The sequence below is a fragment of the Palaemon carinicauda genome, chromosome 1 (assembly GCF_036898095.1).
Source record: "Palaemon carinicauda isolate YSFRI2023 chromosome 1, ASM3689809v2, whole genome shotgun sequence".
Classification (NCBI taxonomy): domain Eukaryota; kingdom Metazoa; phylum Arthropoda; class Malacostraca; order Decapoda; family Palaemonidae; genus Palaemon; species Palaemon carinicauda.
Genome location: NC_090725.1, coordinates 63,451,718 through 63,459,217, shown reverse-complemented (window position 1 = coordinate 63,459,217; position 7,500 = coordinate 63,451,718).

Here is a 7,500-nt window from a genome sequence, read left to right as displayed (position 1 = left end):
TTGATTATGAAGATATAATGCATGTAAAGTTTGTATAACTTGATCCTTATGACTTAAAGTAAATCAATGACGAAATGATGAAGGAAGAATACAAACCCCGGTTGTATGAGTAATTCTTAAAAATGGAATAAGCTTGTGGTGCGAAAATCCAATGGCTCATCCAACCTCTCAACCAACATATGGCTGAAGCTTGAATTGTACCTTAATAAAGAAAATGAAAAAAACTTAGATGTCATCTCCACCAATATCTTAGTTGTATTCCTCCCTTCATCCAGAATTCAGAAAAGCATCGACAAAGTTATCAACAAAGTTAGTTTTCCTCCCGTCGATTCTCGATCTTTTTTATTAGAATTCTAGCTGCTGGGCTTATGTCTCAAATATGTAACTAGTTTTAGTATGTTGTATTTTCGTTTAATTCAAAAGAGACCATAAAAAAAGAAAAAAAAAACATTGAAGAATATATTTACCTAATGTATGAAAAATAACATATGCTCACGCGTAGAGGTGCCGTTTTATCAAGTAAGGATATTTTGACTGTCTTTTCATCCGGTTTTCCTGTTAATGCCTTATTATCAACTTTCAGAACAGGAAATTTGTTCAATGACCTACCCTTTTATGGAATAAACTAATCAGAAAAAAAAATTAATAATAGTTCACTACCTAGCTTCTATTTCACAATCTTCTATACAAATCAAACTGGCTTGTCATGCAAAAAATCTGAACCTATGAAGAAATCCAATGATATTGATATAACAAGAATTGGTATATCAATTACTACGATTAATATCTAGACACTTCGGTTGGATTAATCAGTGCAAGTGTGGTAACTCCACTAATAACCATTCACAGTCTGTCCTAAACCAGAGTAAAGGAGAAAGGCCCCGTTTACGAGATTATCCACGAAACTATATATGAAACTGTGAGCATGAAAAACATGCTGGGCATATATTCATAACTATAGTATCAAAACCCATGGAGAGTATCACAAAAAGGAAAATAAGATTTTCTTTTTTTTTAGATGATTATATGTAGCTTATTAGACGCGATGGTGTTTGTAATATATATATATATATATATATATATATATATATATATATATATATATATATATATATATATATATATATATATATATATATATATATCCCCTATTTCTTCATGTATTCTTTGATATTTTGCTAAATCTGGGACGGTAGACAGTACACTTATGACAGCTTTTCCCGATTTTTTTTCTTTATTTAACCGGCTATTGTCTCCCCTACTGCCCATATAAGCGTACATACGGACGTGCACGATATGAAAAACGGTTTTATGATTAAGTATATGTTTTATGAGCTGGACTTATGAGATATTTGACTTCTCCCTGATTGTGTGAGAGCATCATCTATTCTTTCTAGTTGTTAGTTACAAATTTTGGCCATCCGGCTTAGCTAATGTGAACTTTTTTTTCGTGATTCATTACTTTTCGCTAAACTGGAGGCTTCAAGAAATATTCAACAACCAGATAGATTCATCATAGTTTTTTCTAGCAATGCTTTACTTAGGTTTGGTACCATCATCCTTTTTTTTTTTTTTTTTTTAACATATCCTGTCCTTAAAACACATACTGCTCTAATTGTGTTTAACCTGAGCAATGTCACTTTTCTACGAGGATCAGCAAAAGGACAAGGAGAGAGAGAGAGAGAGAGAGAGAGAGAGAGAGAGAGAGAGAGAGAGAGAGAGAGAGAGAGAGAGAGAGCGTGCCTGGGCATCTACGTTCGTGCCTGTTCAGTAGAAAATATTTTTTTCAGGCATTTATAGCTTCCACCAGAGCCAGACAACAGTATCAAAACTTTCATTTTAATGATAAAAATATACAGTGCTAACCTTTTAATATGGAATCTCATTTACATATCAATTATCGCCTTCACAGTGATTTCTTTTTTATCGTGGAAAACACAGAGTAGTTCGCATATATGGATTTCTTTTACTATCTTTCATTTTAACCATTTTTTTTCGGTTCAATAGACAATTCAACCTTTTCCACGATAAACGTATACCCACATTTGTATTCACACTTTAGATGCAAATTAAATGTTATATATTTTCTATTTTATACCGGATTTCTAAAATAGTTTCTGCTACACTATATTTTGGTTTTCATATTGATCCTAAGATTGCTTCCTATAACTTTAGAGTTTTGTATCACTCATGGGTAGTTTTACATTATTACATAATTTATCACCATTCAATTAATCTTGTGTTGATAATAATTTTGATGCAATTTCAATATGATAGAAGTCCTTAGGGATATATTTGCCTTTTACTAAAGAAAAAAAAGAAAAAAAAAAAAAAAAAAAAAAACATATTAATTGATGTACATATGATGATTTGACTGAATGCATTTCAATCATAACTGAAATATTTGTGGCATATACCTCAAAAATTTTAATTTATGATAATCAGTTTCTATTACGTGTTTAGGTTGCATATTATCACTGATTCTCTTACAACATTCATCATTTTAGGCTTGAAGAGAAAAATGTATATACTACATCTATATGATATCGAGGCCGTAATACTTTTTATAATGCATACAACACCACTTTGTGTGCAATTTCATTGGCTTTCTTGTTGTAAAGTTAGTTTGAATATTTCTAAAAATCAAAATATAGTAATTTTTAGTAAGTGTTCGGAAAACTACTGTTCTTATTTCAGTATTTCAAAAATAAATAAACACACACACACACACACATTATATATATATATATATATATATATATATATATATATATATATATATATATATATATATATATATATATATATTTATTTTTATATATATATATGTATCTATATATATATATATATATATATATATATATGTATATATATACATACATATATATGTATATATATATATATATATATATATATATATATATATATATATATTCATATAAAAATATATATATATGTAAATATATATATATATATATATATATATATATATATATATATATATATATATATATATATATATATATATATATATATATACGCACACACACACACACACACATATATATATATATATATATATATATATATATATATATATATATATATATATATATATATATATATATATATACAGATATATATGTATACATATATATATGTATATATATACATATATATATATATATATATATATATATATAAATATACAGATATATATGTATACATATATATATGTATATATATACATATATATATATATATATATATATATATATATGTATATATATATATATATATATATATATATATATATATATATATATATATATATGTATATATATATATATATATATATATATATATATATATATATATATATATATATATATATATATATATATATATTGCCTTAAGTTAGGTTTTACAAGCAGTGAGCCGATATATTGGAGCTAGCCTAATTTTCATGTCTTTTTGGCATACATAAATACTTTTACTAATTAGTTGTCATAGGAATTACGCCATTTTGATCTCCCTATCCGCATAAAACGGATTTTCTTCATAACATTGAAAACTGTCTTTTATTATATTACTAAGTTTTTATTTGGTGAAATAAACATTTGCAAAGAAAAGTTTGTCCTGATACTGCTACTACTACTACTACTACTACTACTACTACTACTACTACTACTACTACTACTACTAATAATAATAATAATAATGATAATAATAATAATAATAATAATAATAATAATAAAAAATAATAATAATAATAATAATAATAATAATAATAATAATAATGATTATAAGATTATAATAATAGTAATAATAATAATAATAATAATAATAATAATAATAATAATAATAATAATAATAATAATGATTATAAATATATTGAAAACTATATTAATAATAATAATAATAGCTTAGTAGATAGATATATTAATTCTATAAACGGAATCTAAGCAATATTTGAAATACCTAATGAGTAATGCTAACATTCCTTATTTTTTTTTAAACCATTACATTTTCCTAATTAAGTCGCTGTATTTAATTACTCATATCTATAGAGACCAGAAATCATTGAATGGCCTTTAAAAATGTTATTCTGATAATCTGATATAATTTTAAATAAATCCTTCTGAAATGATTATATATATATATATATATATATATATATATATATATATATATATATATATATATATATATATATATATATATATATATATATATATATATAGATACACACACACACACACATATATATATATATATATATATATATATATATATATATATATGTATATATAGACACACACATATATATACAAATATATGTATATATATATATATATATATATATATATATATATATATATATATATATATATATATATATATATATATATATGTGTGTGTGTGTGGGTGCGTTTGTATGTGTGTGTTTGTGTGTGCATACATACACACACACACACACACACATATATATATATATATATATATATATATATATATATATATATATATATATATATATATATATATATATATATATATATATATATACTGTATCTATGCATATATATATACATATATATGTATATATATTTATATGTATATATATATATATATATATATATATATATATATATATATATATATATATATATATATATAAATATATATATATATATATATATATATATATATATATATATATATATATATATATATATATTTCTATATACATATATACTACATAGTGATACTTACCTGGATCTTATAGTTTACAAGTTTGTAATGTTATGCGTGATGGGGTATATATTACAGCTGTCACATAGCCGTTCATAAGCAAATTCATCTCCAAGGGCAACTATGTCTAAGCAGTCTTGTCCAAGACGGAACAGTTTTAAAAAATCCTAACTATATATAACAAAATCAAGAAAAAAAATATGACCAAGAATTAAAATCCTAATGTTCAAAGAATCACGTTCAATAAAAGTACATAAATTCATGTAATTTACGATAAAATTATTACACGAGGCTTCCAATAAAGAAAATGAGGAATGCAAAAGTTAAATTTTTCAAACCTTACATTTTTAAGACTCTCAAGTTGCTATATTTTAATTGAGTGAAGTATTTTTTATGATGGATGAGTTTTGATCAAATTATATATAATTACCAATATATGCAGTATATATGCTTTTGTTATAAGAAAGAATTTAGCAACCACCAATAACTTGGCAGAAAGTTAAGATATATCATAATTGCGAATAGAGATGGCATTAAAGATGTGCAAACCTTACGTGATATCTTTCTCAAAGACGAAGATGCTTTGAGAGGGAGAGAAAAAGAAGAGTTAGAAAAGAATTTTAGATGGATAGGAGTTAGACTTAAGAAGTATAAATCATTAGGATTCCCCTTGAAGCACCAGTCTCGTAAAAAATCCCCTTCGCTGTGGTAATATTTCATGTTTTCCGAGAAAGACTGATGACCCCGCAAAAGAAAAGCATCCTAGCTGGTATCTGTTGTAAATCAATAGGATTTTTGCTCTCAGTAAATATAGGCATTTTGTGCTCCTAGACACATCCAACCGATTTTATTGGAGGCCGTAGGGAGCAAGGGAGCAAGGGAACAAGGGGTCGTAAATCCTGATTGCTCAACGTCAAGGGGGCTGACCTGAAGAGAGTCACGTACGAAAGCCTGACGTGACTAGGAGTTCTGAAAGCCTGGTAATGGCGTATAATAAAAAGTTCTAGTTTTTAAAGATTTTTTTACCGAGGTTTTTCTGCTTTACATGAAATAACTATTTCAGCTATAATTTTCGTTACCAATATTCCTATTGAAAATAATTTGACAATTATAGATTTGTTTGTTTTTATTCATATGGTAAAATGGGTAATATATGGCTTACCCGCTGGAAAAGACAGTTAGTTTTGACATAAAACTTTCTGCATTCAGTGGATAATTAGGATAAAGTTTACTCATAATGAATTTGAAAGCTATGATGCTATAAAACTAATGAAAGTTGATATAGTGGAAACTTTGGATTATGAGAGAGAGAGAGAGAGAGAGAGAGAGAGAGAGAGAGAGAGAGAGAGAGAGAGAGAGAGAGAGAGAGAGGAGATTCAACTAATGCTGCTAAATCTTTTGAACTGCAACATTTGGCTAAGAACAATCAAAGCTTTCGATTTTCAAATAGAGAAAATTACAAATTTCATAACATACTCCTATAATTGGAGTTGACGTAAAATCATTAACATATGATAAAATACAAAGAGAAGAAGTAAGACAGACGAGAAGAGGGCACTGGTCAAGAAAGAATATAAGATAATTATAAAAAAGTAATGCAAATAAAGAGACAAATTACAAAAAATGCATGACTGAATAGCAGTAGAAACAAATCCTCCATTCAAACTGACAGAAAGGAGAATTGCTCCTCAAATATCAGACAACATGATCCACAAGGGAAGATTTTTTTCCCTCTCATTTTCTTAAAGTTGTAGATGCATACGGAAGATAATGTAAAACCGCACATATATACTTGAAATACGTTGGACCTTTCATAGAGACATATGCTTGATTATTATGTTTAATACGAATGTTTTCTTTTCATGACAATTATTTGTCGTTTTGCTATATATACTGTATGTATATATATATATATATATATATATATATATATATATATATATATATATATATATATATATATGTATATATATATATATATATATATATATATATATATATATATATATATATATATATATATATATGTATATATATATATATGTATATATATATATATATATATATATATATATATATATATATATATATATATATATATATACATATATATACATATATATGAATATATGTATATATACATATAATCATACACACACACACACACTATATATATATGTATATATATATATATATATATATATATATATATATATATATATATATATATATATATATATATATATACATATATAATATATATATATATATATATATATATATATATATATATATATATATATATACATATATATATATATATATATATATATATATATATATATATATATATATATAAATATATTTTCCTTTCGTACTTGCAGTATATATTACACGCACACACATATTGCGGATGAGTAAAATTGAATGTGACGTTTGACCCAGACAATTCTTTTCAGATAAGAGTCGGTGTTGACTCTGTCGTATTTATTTCTGTTAAACTCAAATTTTGCTCATAGAATCAAAATAAATTTGTATCCACTATTATAGCAAATTGGTAAGCATTTAACACTTAACTGTTTATAATAATTTTCTCACTAACAAATGATTTTTATATATTCAAATATCAAGACGCAAATAATTTCTTATATCGAATCCACTCTACTCCGGGATCACATACCCAAGGAGTAATTCATTCCATGCAAATGATTCTGCGGCTATAAAGATTTGAACCATTCACGTCAA